Here is a 14938-nt window from a genome sequence, read left to right as displayed (position 1 = left end):
TTGATCGTATGGCAGCTTGCCAGAATCTTTTCAAGACTCTAAAGGATCAGCAAGCCTTGGATCATCCGGCTCTTGATGGGCTTACATTCACGGTATTGTATACTAAGGGGGAAGTGCCAGTTGTTGTGTTTATGCACAACCCCCTTGTGGATGTGGAGGACATTACTAGATTCCTGAACCTTCATTGCAGCTATGTGTCCTACTCACACAAGGTGAGGAATGAGGTGGGCTTGTGGACTGGCAAACACAAGTTTTTTGTTCGGTTCCAGGAGGACCCCCAGGGACCTGGGGGTATCCACTACCCTCCCCTCAGTTTTGCCATCGGGAGGGATAGAGGGTATATGTTTTTTCCTGGTGCTCCGCGTTTTTGCAGGAAGTGTAAATCCTTTGGACACTACCAAGAGGACTGCACGGTGGAGAAGTTTTGTGGGAAATGCAATAAAGAGGGTCATCTGGCAATGGAGTGTACTAACTCCATGGTTTGTAATGCATGTGGCGAGGAGGGACACGCTTTCAAGGACTGTCCCCATCGTTCCAGGTCATATGCAGAGGCCGTGTCCCCACGTCCTACTACTGCCGCCACTATTGGTGAGGCGATCGAGGCAGTAAGGGACTTCATGGAAGAGATGGAGCAAGCACCCGATCCTGCTGGTGGAAGCGCTGTTGAGATAGAGCCTGCAGATATGTCAATTCTGCTTGATATGAGTGGTGAGGGAGAAGTGAGCGGTTCACTCTCCACAATGCCGGTGTTGGCTTTGGAAAGCTCAGAGGCAATTCATGAAGGTGGTGGTGGCCAGGGTGACTTCACCGGGGCTGTGGTGAGGCCCCCTGATGAGGACTCTGATGTGTCTTCTGCAAAGAAGTTCCGCCCAGATTTTTCACCTGCCAGTATTGGGAGCATCAGCCCCTTAAGTGATAGGAGCTATCCCGAGAGCTACAGTGCCTCTCCTAGGAGGTCTTTTTTGGAGGAGGGGGCCAGCATTCTCTGCTTAACATCAGGAATCGAGTTTCAAGACGAGAAAGGTTGACTCTTCGGTGGGGGGTATGTTCTTTTTTACCGAATATGGTTAAAAAATGGGCTCCAACGTGGGCTGTAGTGTACTGTCAATAAATGTAAGGCTTATAAAATCTAAGCCTAGAAGATTGGCTATACTGGAAGAACTAAAAAATCTTGGAGCAAATATTTACTGTCTGCAAGAGTGCGGAATTGAAGAGTCACCTCCTGAAAAGGACTGGGTATATGGGCATAGTATTTGGTCAGGTTCAATGACAAACAAAAATGATGGTGTGGGGATTTTGTTGGGGAATAGGGATTTAAGTTTTGAAAATTATATGGTGGTGGAGCCAGGTCGTTGTATAATGGCAGTGGTTAAGGGGAGAGGGTGGAGGGTGAAAATTGTTAACGTGTATTGTCCAATTAACAAAGGGGATAGGTTAGCACTATTAGAGAAAATACGTTTATTTTTGCCTGGAAGGATTCCAATATTATTAGTTGGTGATTTCAATTGTGTTTCTGAAGGGGAAATTGATGTCACGGGTAAGGTCCTTAATCAAATTACATCTGATTTTTCTTTTTTAGATGCAGCGGAATTTTTGAGTAAGCCACCACCGGCCACATATAGAGCTGATAGGGGAGGAATAGTGTCCAGGATTGACCGCATGCTGTATACAAATAGAGGTTTGGTGTGTAAATTTTTTAAACAGCATGTTTTTTCTTTCACAGACCATGAATGTTTGTGGGGTATGTTTGAAGGTGATAAAAAAAAGGTGCATGGTGTTGGGGTATGGAAGCTAAATGTTAGGTTGTTAGAGGATGTTAGGGTTATGAGAGACTTCGAAAGTAAGTATGAATGGTGGAGGTCTAGGAAAAATAATTTTGTGGATGTGACTGTATGGTGGGATTGGGTGAAAGTGGAAATTAAGAATTTTTTTAGGAGGTGGGGTTATAAAAAAGCAGCAATTGAAAGAGGCAGATTTAAAGATTTAAATATGAGGATTGAGTGGTTACATAAAATGAGTATGAAAGGAATTGATGTTAGTGATCAACTCAGAGGAGCGAGAGATGAGATGAAGTGTGTTTTGGAAAAGCGTGGGAAGGAAATTATTTTTAGGACGAGAGTTGAGCATTTGGATATGGATGAGAAGTGTACGAGGTACTTTTTTAAAAAAATGTGCAGTAAAAAAGATGAGTTGGATGAGGTTGTAAATGATAATGGTATGACTGTGGTTGGAAGGGAAGTGTTGGATGAGGTACATAGTTTCTATAGTAGTTTATTTGAGTCTAAATGGGTGGATGGGGGTTTGAAAGAGCATGTGTTAGGTATGTTGGAGAGTCAGCTTGAATCAGGGGAACGTGAGTGTTTGAGTGAGGATATTGTTTTTGATGAGGTTAAAAAGGCGGTGGATGGTGCGAAAAAGAATAAAACACCTGGGAAAGATGGGTTGCCTGTGGAGTTTTATGTAAAAGCATGGGATGTGATTGGTGTTGATTTTGTGGAGGTATGTCAATATATGTGGATGAATGGTGTACTTTGTAATTCCATGAAAGAAGGAGTAGTTGTTTTACTATATAAGAAGGGTGAGAAAAAGAATTTGCGTAATTGGAGGCCGATTACATTACTCAATGCAGATTATAAAGTCTTTAGCAAAATTCTGGCTAACCGTATGCGTGGGGTGATTGGAAGTGTGGTTGGTGATGATCAAGTGTGCGCGGTGCCAGGTAGGTGTATGACTGATAACCTCTTGTTGTTGAGAGACGTAATTGGAGATTGTATGTTTAGGAAGGGGAAATGTATGGTTTTTTGTGTGGATTTTGAGAAAGCTTTTGATAGAGTGTCGCATGCGTTTATGTTTGAGGTGTTAGTTAGGATGGGTTTTCCTAGTGTTTTTGTGAATGCCATAAGGTGTTTGTATGATGGTGTGGTGAGTGAAGTGTTAGTGAATGGATGTTTGAGTGAGAAGGTGTGCATAAAATCAGGGGTCAGGCAGGGGTGTCCGTTGTCCCCTGTCCTGTTTATAAGTGTGATTGAGCCCCTGTTGTGCATGATTCGGAAAGAGAAAGTGATGAATGGTCTTCTGATCCCAGGGAGTGGTGGAAAGACTGTAAAGGTAATGGGGTATATGGACGATGTTGTTGTGGTGAGTGATAATATGGCTGCTATGAATCGAGCAAGGTTGCTTTTAGATTTCTTTTGTGGTGCATCTGGTTTTAGGGTGAATTGGGGGAAGTGTAGCTTTAAGTGTTTCGGGGATTCGAGTGTTAGGATGGATGGTGTGATATGTGAAGAAGGTGCTATTAAGGTTTTGGGGGTGTGGTTTAACAAAGATCTGAAAGGGAATGAGAGTTGGGATGAATGCGGTAAGAGGATTGAACAGAAGTTAAATTTTTGGAGGTTACGGGACTTGACATTGTCAGGCAAAGTCCTTATTATTAAGTCAGTGATTCTTCCTATGTTACTTTTTGTGTCAGTGGTTTTTCCAGCCCCTTATAGGGGTTTTAGGCGGATTGAGAAGCTAATTTTTACGTTTTATTGGGGAAGTAAGATGGAAAAACTTAAAAGGGAATATTTGTGTAAGTTACGTGAACATGGGGGAATGGATTTCCCAAATTTTGAATTTTGTCTTGGTTTAAATTATATTAAAACGGTGGTTGTTCTGTTAGGTAGGGATAACAAGACGGCTTTTATGATTAAATATATGGCTGGATGGATGTTGTTTGGGTTGAAATGGATGAGAAGGGATGCAAGAGTGCCTGTTTCGTTTAAATGTCCAGTGTGGTATGAGTTTGTTGAAAAATTTGTTGTCAAGCATGATTTGTTGGATGTTCCTATGGGTGATTTCAAAGTGATAAGGAATGTAAGGAGAAGGATGCGTGTTAGAGAGTTTGAATGTAACATTAGGGGCTTGAGATCGAGTGAAGCGTTGTGTGTATGGAGGAACCTGAGTATAAAAGGAATATCGAATAGGCAGCGTGATATCGTATGGATGAGTTTGCATGAGATTTTGCCTGTGAGAGAGGTACAGAAGAGGAGGGATCTGATTAGAACAGAGGTATGTCCGAGGGATGGATGTGGGGCGAGTGAAACTGTTATGCATTTGGTTTGGAATTGTGATTATGCTCAGAGTGTTTGGAAGGGAGTGGGTGGTTTATGCAAGGAACTAGCGGGCGTGAATTTTATAAATTGGAGAGTGGTAATGTTTGGGATGGGTGCAAGTAGCCGGGTGAAAGAGAGATTGTTGTGGTTGATAATGGCATGTGTAATAGAAAGTCTGTGGGACGTTAGGAATTTGTGTTTATTTAAAAGGAAAATAATCTCAGTTAATAATTGTGTTAGGATGGTTTTGTCAAGGTTATACATAGTTTATTTATGGGACAGCCGTGGCGGTGGTGGCTCTGATTCAGAAGGTTTTTGGAAAGTAAAAAAATGGAGGTCACTGGTAAAGTACCAGTAAGTCCTTGTTTAAGTGTTGTGATCTGTCTTTTTTTATGATAATGGTATGTTTTATAGTTTTTTGTCCATTCAAAAGGTATTACAACTGTTTCAGTATAAAGTTATAAATATGAAATAAAGAAAGTACCATTATGATGTAAGACTGGGCAACGTAGTATGAGTTTTTATACTATTGATTGTTGCTTGAAAAATTTTACTGAATGGTATAAAAAGAAAAAAAAAATCTGTTCTTATCAGTTTAATATCTGATACGTCCCCTATCTGGGGACCATATATTAAATGGATTTTTAGAACAGGGAGATGGAAAAAGAGCTTGCTCTGTCCACTCCACGCATTGACCTGGTATTGCAGTATCTCCAGGACCGGTGCACCCCTTCTTTAATGCAGTTTCTAAAATCAGAAAGAATTGAATTCAATGTTTTTTGTTCATTTTGCTTGTTTGTCGGATTTTGGGATGGACTCTTTGGCTTTGCTTTTCTTCTCCTCATTGGATTTTTCATGTTCAAAGTTGCAGAAGCCAGATTACAAGCTCATTTTGGTTCAACTTCAGCAACTGTGCATTGCATTGCCATGTAATGTGATGCAATGCTATCTTTCTAGCTCTCCCTTTTTACTTCCTTTTGGATAAACAGACATATTAGGCAAGCATTTTGGAGCTTTCACCTAAATAACTACAGGTGGTGAGATAAGCTGCACAATATAATTGACCTTTCAGTATATTGTTGCACACACACCATCTATTTAGCAAATGCCCTTGTTATCAACAGCAGCCTTTTAAACTCACCTGAGCTAACAGGTATGTGCGCTGGTTACTCTGCTGCGCTTAAAATTTCTTTTTTGGTTTGCTACAATGCCTTTTCTGAAACGTTGTCTCCTTCTGCTGGAACACTGACTTCTTTCATTTAATGCCTGCAGACTATAAAAGAGAACCCAACCCAAAAAGTTTGGTTGATTAGTCTGTGGCATTCTGTTAAACTGTTGCTTATGGCGGTCTCTGTGAGCTTCTCAGCGACATTCAGCCAGCCAGGTATCCTGCCTGCAGTAGATGGAATGTGGCAATGGAACGCTGGCTGCGCGTGTCATAATAGGCTCTGAGCCTTTATATACCTGTGCACAGCAGCAGCCACCTTCAGTCTGCTGCTGGACAGCCAGCAGCAGCAGCAGCAGGAGAGGTATGTAATCAGGAGCCCTCCTGCTAAGGGTAGACAGCTGCTCGTTCCACCCCACCCCCCGCCTTAATTGGTTCTCCTCCCTTCCAACGGTGTTGAGGCGGGTGGGAACAGCAGGGGGTGAAGGTGCTGTGTTTAAAGAGGTGGAGTTATGCAGATCTAAAACGCGTGGATTGCAGCAGCAGCAAGCCGAAAAGTGCAGGCATGTAAGGGATCTAGAGGTTGACAACATGTCTTCTTAACGGGAGTCCAGGAGCTCATCTCCACAAATGGACTTTTCAGGATCCTTGGGTGGCTCCGTAGTTTGAAACCAATTCTGGTTATCGCTTCTCGGCCTTTTGGCTAAGATCAAGTGTAGTATCTGTTCTTATCAGTTTAATATCTGATACGTCCCCTATCTGGGGACCATATATTAAATGGATTTTTAGAACAGGGAGATGGAAAAAGAGCTTGCTCTGTCCACTCCACGCATTGACCTGGTATTGCAGTATCTCCAGGACCGGTGCACCCCTTCTTTAATGCAGTTTCTAAAATCAGAAAGAATTGAATTCAATGTTTTTTGTTCATTTTGCTTGTTTGTCGGATTTTGGGATGGACTCTTTGGCTTTGCTTTTCTTCTCCTCATTGGATTTTTCATGTTCAAAGTTGCAGAAGCCAGATTACAAGCTCATTTTGGTTCAACTTCAGCAACTGTGCATTGCATTGCCATGTAATGTGATGCAATGCTATCTTTCTAGCTCTCCATTTTTACTTCCTTTTGGATAAACAGACATATTAGGCAAGCATTTTGGAGCTTTCACCTAAATAACTACAGGTGGTGAGATAAGCTGCACAATATAATTGACCTTTCAGTATATTGTTGCACACACACCATCTATTTAGCAAATGCCCTTGTTATCAACAGCAGCCTTTTAAACTCACCTGAGCTAACAGGTATGTGCGCTGGTTACTCTGCTGCGCTTAAAATTTCTTTTTTGGTTTGCTACAATGCCTTTTCTGAAACGTTGTCTCCTTCTGCTGGAACACTGACTTCTTTCATTTAATGCCTGCAGACTATAAAAGAGAACCCAACCCAAAAAGTTTGGTTGATTAGTCTGTGGCATTCTGTTAAACTGTTGCTTATGGCCGTCTCTGTGAGCTTCTCAGCGACATTCAGCCAGCCAGGTATCCTGCCTGCAGTAGATGGAATGTGGCAATGGAACGCTGGCTGCGCGTGTCATAATAGGCTCTGAGCCTTTATATACCTGTGCACAGCAGCAGCCACCTTCAGTCTGCTGCTGGACAGCCAGCAGCAGCAGCAGCAGGAGAGGTATGTAATCAGGAGCCCTCCTGCTAAGGGTAGACAGCTGCTCGTTCCACCCCACCCCCCGCCTTAATTGGTTCTCCGCCCTTCCAACGGTGTTGAGGCGGGTGGGAACAGCAGGGGGTGAAGGTGCTGTGTTTAAAGAGGTGGAGTTATGCAGATCTAAAACGCGTGGATTGCAGCAGCAGCAAGCCGAAAAGTGCAGGCATGTAAGGGATCTAGAGGTTGACAACATGTCTTCTTAACGGGAGTCCAGGAGCTCATCTCCACAAATGGACTTTTCAGGATCCTTGGGTGGCTCCGTAGTTTGAAACCAATTCTGGTTATCGCTTCTCGGCCTTTTGGCTAAGATCAAGTGTAGTATCTGTTCTTATCAGTTTAATATCTGATACGTCCCCTATCTGGGGACCATATATTAAATGGATTTTTAGAACAGGGAGATGGAAAAAGAGCTTGCTCTGTCCACTCCACGCATTGACCTGGTATTGCAGTATCTCCAGGACCGGTGCACCCCTTCTTTAATGCAGTTTCTAAAATCAGAAAGAATTGAATTCAATGTTTTTTGTTCATTTTGCTTGTTTGTCGGATTTTGGGATGGACTCTTTGGCTTTGCTTTTCTTCTCCTCATTGGATTTTTCATGTTCAAAGTTGCAGAAGCCAGATTACAAGCTCATTTTGGTTCAACTTCACCAACTGTGCATTGCATTGCCATGTAATGTGATGCAATGCTATCTTTCTAGCTCTCCCTTTTTACTTCCTTTTTGATAAACAGACATATTAGGCAAGCATTTTGGAGCTTTCACCTAAATAACTACAGGTGTTGACATAAGCTGCACAATATAATTGACCTTTCAGTATATTGTTGCACACACACCATCTATTTAGCAAATGCCCTTGTTATCAACAGCAGCCTTTTAAACTCACCTGAGCTAACAGGTATGTGCGCTGGTTACTCTGCTGCGCTTAAAATTTCTTTTTTGGTTTGCTACAATGCCTTTTCTGAAACGTTGTCTCCTTCTGCTGGAACACTGACTTCTTTCATTTAATGCCTGCAGACTATAAAAGAGAACCCAACCCAAAAAGTTTGGTTGATTAGTCTGTGGCATTCTGTTAAACTGTTGCTTATGGCGGTCTCTGTGAGCTTCTCAGCGACATTCAGCCAGCCAGGTATCCTGCCTGCAGTAGATGGAATGTGGCAATGGAACGCTGGCTGCGCGTGTCATAATAGGCTCTGAGCCTTTATATACCTGTGCACAGCAGCAGCCACCTTCAGTCTGCTGCTGGACAGCCAGCAGCAGCAGCAGCAGGAGAGGTATGTAATCAGGAGCCCTCCTGCTAAGGGTAGACAGCTGCTCGTTCCACCCCACCCCCCGCCTTAATTGGTTCTCCTCCCTTCCAACGGTGTTGAGGCGGGTGGGAACAGCAGGGGGTGAAGGTGCTGTGTTTAAAGAGGTGGAGTTATGCAGATCTAAAACGCGTGGATTGCAGCAGCAGCAAGCCGAAAAGTGCAGGCATGTAAGGGATCTAGAGGTTGACAACATGTCTTCTTAACGGGAGTCCAGGAGCTCATCTCCACAAATGGACTTTTCAGGATCCTTGGGTGGCTCCGTAGTTTGAAACCAATTCTGGTTATCGCTTCTCGGCCTTTTGGCTAAGATCAAGTGTAGTATCTGTTCTTATCAGTTTAATATCTGATACGTCCCCTATCTGGGGACCATATATTAAATGGATTTTTAGAACAGGGAGATGGAAAAAGAGCTTGCTCTGTCCACTCCACGCATTGACCTGGTATTGCAGTATCTCCAGGACCGGTGCACCCCTTCTTTAATGCAGTTTCTAAAATCAGAAAGAATTGAATTCAATGTTTTTTGTTCATTTTGCTTGTTTGTCGGATTTTGGGATGGACTCTTTGGCTTTGCTTTTCTTCTCCTCATTGGATTTTTCATGTTCAAAGTTGCAGAAGCCAGATTACAAGCTCATTTTGGTTCAACTTCAGCAACTGTGCATTGCATTGCCATGTAATGTGATGCAATGCTATCTTTCTAGCTCTCCCTTTTTACTTCCTTTTGGATAAACAGACATATTAGGCAAGCATTTTGGAGCTTTCACCTAAATAACTACAGGTGGTGAGATAAGCTGCACAATATAATTGACCTTTCAGTATATTGTTGCACACACACCATCTATTTAGCAAATGCCCTTGTTATCAACAGCAGCCTTTTAAACTCACCTGAGCTAACAGGTATGTGCGCTGGTTACTCTGCTGCGCTTAAAATTTCTTTTTTGGTTTGCTACAATGCCTTTTCTGAAACGTTGTCTCCTTCTGCTGGAACACTGACTTCTTTCATTTAATGCCTGCAGACTATAAAAGAGAACCCAACCCAAAAAGTTTGGTTGATTAGTCTGTGGCATTCTGTTAAACTGTTGCTTATGGCGGTCTCTGTGAGCTTCTCAGCGACATTCAGCCAGCCAGGTATCCTGCCTGCAGTAGATGGAATGTGGCAATGGAACGCTGGCTGCGCGTGTCATAATAGGCTCTGAGCCTTTATATACCTGTGCACAGCAGCAGCCACCTTCAGTCTGCTGCTGGACAGCCAGCAGCAGCAGCAGCAGGAGAGGTATGTAATCAGGAGCCCTCCTGCTAAGGGTAGACAGCTGCTCGTTCCACCCCACCCCCCGCCTTAATTGGTTCTCCTCCCTTCCAACGGTGTTGAGGCGGGTGGGAACAGCAGGGGGTGAAGGTGCTGTGTTTAAAGAGGTGGAGTTATGCAGATCTAAAACGCGTGGATTGCAGCAGCAGCAAGCCGAAAAGTGCAGGCATGTAAGGGATCTAGAGGTTGACAACATGTCTTCTTAACGGGAGTCCAGGAGCTCATCTCCACAAATGGACTTTTCAGGATCCTTGGGTGGCTCCGTAGTTTGAAACCAATTCTGGTTATCGCTTCTCGGCCTTTTGGCTAAGATCAAGTGTAGTATCTGTTCTTATCAGTTTAATATCTGATACGTCCCCTATCTGGGGACCATATATTAAATGGATTTTTAGAACAGGGAGATGGAAAAAGAGCTTGCTCTGTCCACTCCACGCATTGACCTGGTATTGCAGTATCTCCAGGACCGGTGCACCCCTTCTTTAATGCAGTTTCTAAAATCAGAAAGAATTGAATTCAATGTTTTTTGTTCATTTTGCTTGTTTGTCGGATTTTGGGATGGACTCTTTGGCTTTGCTTTTCTTCTCCTCATTGGATTTTTCATGTTCAAAGTTGCAGAAGCCAGATTACAAGCTCATTTTGGTTCAACTTCAGCAACTGTGCATTGCATTGCCATGTAATGTGATGCAATGCTATCTTTCTAGCTCTCCCTTTTTACTTCCTTTTGGATAAACAGACATATTAGGCAAGCATTTTGGAGCTTTCACCTAAATAACTACAGGTGGTGAGATAAGCTGCACAATATAATTGACCTTTCAGTATATTGTTGCACACACACCATCTATTTAGCAAATGCCCTTGTTATCAACAGCAGCCTTTTAAACTCACCTGAGCTAACAGGTATGTGCGCTGGTTACTCTGCTGCGCTTAAAATTTCTTTTTTGGTTTGCTACAATGCCTTTTCTGAAACGTTGTCTCCTTCTGCTGGAACACTGACTTCTTTCATTTAATGCCTGCAGACTATAAAAGAGAACCCAACCCAAAAAGTTTGGTTGATTAGTCTGTGGCATTCTGTTAAACTGTTGCTTATGGCGGTCTCTGTGAGCTTCTCAGCGACATTCAGCCAGCCAGGTATCCTGCCTGCAGTAGATGGAATGTGGCAATGGAACGCTGGCTGCGCGTGTCATAATAGGCTCTGAGCCTTTATATACCTGTGCACAGCAGCAGCCACCTTCAGTCTGCTGCTGGACAGCCAGCAGCAGCAGCAGCAGGAGAGGTATGTAATCAGGAGCCCTCCTGCTAAGGGTAGACAGCTGCTCGTTCCACCCCACCCCCCGCCTTAATTGGTTCTCCTCCCTTCCAACGGTGTTGAGGCGGGTGGGAACAGCAGGGGGTGAAGGTGCTGTGTTTAAAGAGGTGGAATTATGCAGATCTAAAACGCGTGGATTGCAGCAGCAGCAAGCCGAAAAGTGCAGGCATGTAAGGGATCTAGAGGTTGACAACATGTCTTCTTAACGGGAGTCCAGGAGCTCATCTCCACAAATGGACTTTTCAGGATCCTTGGGTGGCTCCGTAGTTTGAAACCAATTCTGGTTATCGCTTCTCGGCCTTTTGGCTGCGATCTGTAGTGGGTTGCGTCATTTGGCCAAGGTGATCTAGGTGGATCTTTGCACTCGGCCTTCTGGATCTTGGTCCAGCTGCTGCTATTGGGTGTGGAGCAAAGTCTAGATTTGCCTTTTCTTCCTGGAGGACGGTTCTTTTTCGTGGTGTGGAGGTCGGTAGGACGAAGAGGATTGAAATCCGGGTGGAGCTGCGATCTGCTGTGTCGTTTTTTTTCCTGATCATCTGTGGAAAAAGAAGGAGGAAAAGAATATGGAATCGAAGAGGCCATTTGGAGGTAGGAGGGAAAATCGGGAGAACAATTCCAATGACTATTTTTCAGAGGATTATCCTTTGAAGGATACACTCCGTTTGTTGGTGGCTCCTGGTTATCGGCAGGAAAAGGATTCCGAGTTTATCTTCAGAGAGATTTGTAAATTTCTGAAGATTGAAAAGGAGGAACTTTTTTGTTTTCAATCCTTTTTTTCGAGAGGGATATATGATTTAACTTTAATGGGAAACTCTCAGTGTGAAAGAGCCTATACTCTCTATGAAGTTAATAGGGAGAACGAGCTTTTTGTTGGAGTGAGAGTGATTCCCTCCTTTCAGTTCTCCATGAAACTGCTAACAATACATTTGTTCAGTCCATTTGTTACTGATAGTGAAGTAATAAACTATCTAAGTGCATATTGTGAGAAAGTTATCCCAAGAAAACGTGGGGAAACTAGGTTCGGAGTGTGGAACGGAAAAAGGGTTTTTCTGGTAGCCTTCAAGAAGGACCCAGAAGAAGAAGGTGGGGTACTTAGACCACCACCAAATGTCTATGTTAATCGTAGCCGTGGATATCTGTTTTTTTCAGGTATGCCTAATTATTGTTATGGGTGCCGTAAATATGGACATTTGGATATTGTGTGCAAAAAGTGTTGTAGGTGTCCCGGTTCAGCTCATCAGGAGGATGCATGTCCAAATAAGAAGAAAGGAGGCGAGGAGGAGATGGATACTTCATCAGAACATCGGCAGAATGAAGCCGAGGATGGTGAGGAAGCAAGTGAAAAGAGAACTGATGAGCAGGAAATGGAGGAGGTGAGAAAAGTAAAGAAGAAGAAAACACCGGAAGAAGAGAAGAGAAAGAAAGAAGAGAGAGGGAGGAGGTCGGAGGAGGATGAGAAAAGAAAGATGGAAGAAAGGAAGAAGGAGAAGGAGTTAGAAGAAGATAAGAACAGAGAAGAGCAGAAGAAAGAAGGTCGGGAGAAGGAAGAGCAGAAGAAAGAAGAAAAGAAGAAAGAAGAAAAGAAGAATGAAGAACGGAGGATTGAAGAATTGAAGTCTGTGCTGGTGGGTGTGGGACAATTAATGCAGAGAGTCCCTCCACCAAGCAAAGAGAGTAATATAAAAGAACAAGGGGGTGAAGTAAAAAAGGGAGGCGCAGGGGGAAAGGTGGTGGTAGAGAAAAGTCAAAGCCTGCCTGTAATAGGGCCTTCCCCTAGGGGGTTTTTATCTCAGAGTATACCCTGTGGTCAGGAAAGGATGGATTCATCAAAAATTTTGAAAAGAAGTGTAGATGATAAAGAGCGTGGTGTAGGGCCATGTGTAGTAAAAGTATTTGCTTGTGAAAAGGATTTTGACATTTCCAGTACATCAGAGTCGGAAGGGCTGAGTATCGATGAAAGTGCTTTGCAATCCGATGAGGGCGGGGGAGATAGCCCGGTGCCAGTCACTAAAAGATGATCAGGGCGGCTTCCCTGAATGTTCAGGGTTTCAATGACTTATATAAAAGAACTGTGATTTATGACTATTTTAATAATGAAAATTTTGATTTTGTATTTCTTCAAGAATGTAATTTGTCAAAGAAGTTAAATTATGATTTTTTACGGGGTATATGGAAGGGTAATTTATGTTTTTCAGGCGGGAATGAATTCAGAAGTGATGGGGTTGGTTTTATATGTTCCAGGGAATGGGAGATTACCAACTACGAAGAAATATACCCTGGTAGGATTCTAAGAGTGGATGTAGAAAGGAATGGGAAGAAATATAGATGTTTTAATATTTATGCCAATACAGAAAAAGTTTTAAGGTTACATTTGTTTGAAATTTTGCAGCTTTTTATCCCAGGTGTAGTTCCAGTAATTTTAGGGGGAGATTTTAATTGTCAACTAAATAATGTAAAAGATGGTTCGGTTTCTTGTCTCAAGGGTATTTTATCTTCTTTTAACCTAAAAGATGCTTGGTGGTTGGACGGGCAGAAGAAGGAGTATGAAATTACTTGGGAAGGAAGAGGTTGTTCCTCGAGAATAGATTATTTGTTTATATCCAAGGATTTTACTTGTTCTAATTTTAAAACGCATAAAGCACCTTTTTCTGATCATAGAATAATTGAATGTACACTGATGGTAGAGGCGGATGAGGGAAAAAGGCCGTCTCATTGGAAACTGAATGTATCATTGTTACAGCATAAGGAGGTAAGGGAGGATTTTAAATTTTTCTTTGAGAAACTGAAATTAGAAAAGAAATGTTTTGACTCTACTTTTAAATGGTGGGACTACATGAAAAAGGAAGTTAAATTATTCTTTATGGAAGTAGGCAAGAGGAAAGCTGCGGATAAGCGACAGTCATACAATAACCTTAATGCAAATCTACAGTGTCTGTATCAGTTTAGGAATAATGGAGTTAATGTGGAGGAGGAAATTATGGTGACGAAGGAAAAAATTCAAAAATGTCTGAGAGAAAAAGGAAAAGAAATTATCTTTAATTCTCGTGTGAAGGTGTTGGAGGAAGACGAGAAATGTACTAAATTCTTTTTTAAAAAAATCTGTGAGAAAAAGGCCTTTATGGGGGTTTTAGAGGGGGAAAGGAGTTTGGAGGGGAAAAAGATGAAAGTGAAAGAATTTTATGATAACCTGTTTTCAGCAAAAAATACAGATAGGTCTTTGAAGGAGCATTTTTTAGGAGGGTTGGATAAATGTTTTACTAAGGAAAATAAATTATTATTATCAGAGGGTATTTCAAAAGAAGAAGTTTTTAATACAGTTAATACATTGCAAAACGGTAAGACACCAGGGTCGGATGGGTTACCCATTGAGTTTTATAAAATATTATGGGATATTGTGGGGAATGAATTTTATGAAATGTTTTTAAAAGTTGAGTCTTTATGTCGTGTCCCGGAGTCATGGTTGGAGGGGGTAATTGTTTTATTATACAAAAGAGGTGATAGAGAATTGCTAAAAAACTGGAGACCGATTACTCTTTTAAATACAGATTATAAAGTTTATGCGAAGCTGTTGGCAAATAGATTAAAGAAAGTGGTGAGTTCGGTGATAGATATAGACCAAACGTGTGCAGTTCCAACGCGGAAGATCAGTGACTCGTTGATTTTAATTAGAGACATAATATGGGATGTTTCCGATAGAAGACAGAAGATGGCGTTAATTACTCTGGATTTTGAAAAGGCTTATGATAGAGTCGCCCATGATTTTTTATTCGATGTTTTAAGGAGAATGGGTTGCCCGGATGATTTTAGTAAACGTATTAAATCCTTGTATCAAGCATGTTTTAGTAAAGTATCTGTAAATGGGTTTTTATCTGGAAGTGTAAAGATTAATTGTGGGGTGAAACAGGGATGCCCCTTATCCCCTATTCTTTTTATCTGTGCGATTGAGCCTCTTTTAACTGCTTTTAGGAAAGACAAAGTGATTAATGGTTTTTTTATTCCTGGGAGTTGGGGAGAGCAGGTTAAAGTGGTGGCTTTTATGGATGATGTGACTGTTTTTG

General features: G+C 42.3%; 5 non-coding genes across 5 annotated transcripts; all 5 read left to right on the top strand.

Moving 5' to 3' along the window:
• Positions 1-4637: 4637 nt before the first annotated feature.
• LOC141233271 (U2 spliceosomal RNA) lies at positions 4638-4827 on the top strand. The gene has a single exon (XR_012299415.1). It is a non-coding gene; the product is annotated as a U2 spliceosomal RNA (small nuclear RNA).
• Positions 4828-5942: 1115 nt separating this feature from the next.
• LOC141233255 (U2 spliceosomal RNA) lies at positions 5943-6133 on the top strand. The gene has a single exon (XR_012299404.1). It is a non-coding gene; the product is annotated as a U2 spliceosomal RNA (small nuclear RNA).
• A 1115-nt stretch (positions 6134-7248) lies between these two features.
• On the top strand, positions 7249-7439 carry LOC141233244 (U2 spliceosomal RNA). Its single transcript, XR_012299393.1, has one exon. It is a non-coding gene; the product is annotated as a U2 spliceosomal RNA (small nuclear RNA).
• Positions 7440-8554: 1115 nt separating this feature from the next.
• Positions 8555-8745, top strand: LOC141233231 (U2 spliceosomal RNA). Its single transcript, XR_012299381.1, has one exon. It is a non-coding gene; the product is annotated as a U2 spliceosomal RNA (small nuclear RNA).
• Positions 8746-9860: 1115 nt separating this feature from the next.
• Positions 9861-10051, top strand: LOC141233219 (U2 spliceosomal RNA). The gene has a single exon (XR_012299370.1). It is a non-coding gene; the product is annotated as a U2 spliceosomal RNA (small nuclear RNA).
• The last annotated feature ends 4887 nt before the right edge of the window (positions 10052-14938 follow it).

This window comes from Phyllobates terribilis, unplaced genomic scaffold (assembly GCF_046119375.1).
Source record: "Phyllobates terribilis strain yellow unplaced genomic scaffold, ASM4611937v1 Scaffold_572__1_contigs__length_1044912, whole genome shotgun sequence".
Taxonomy (NCBI): Eukaryota; Metazoa; Chordata; class Amphibia; order Anura; family Dendrobatidae; genus Phyllobates; species Phyllobates terribilis.
This window is presented reverse-complemented; position numbering and strand designations above follow the sequence as displayed.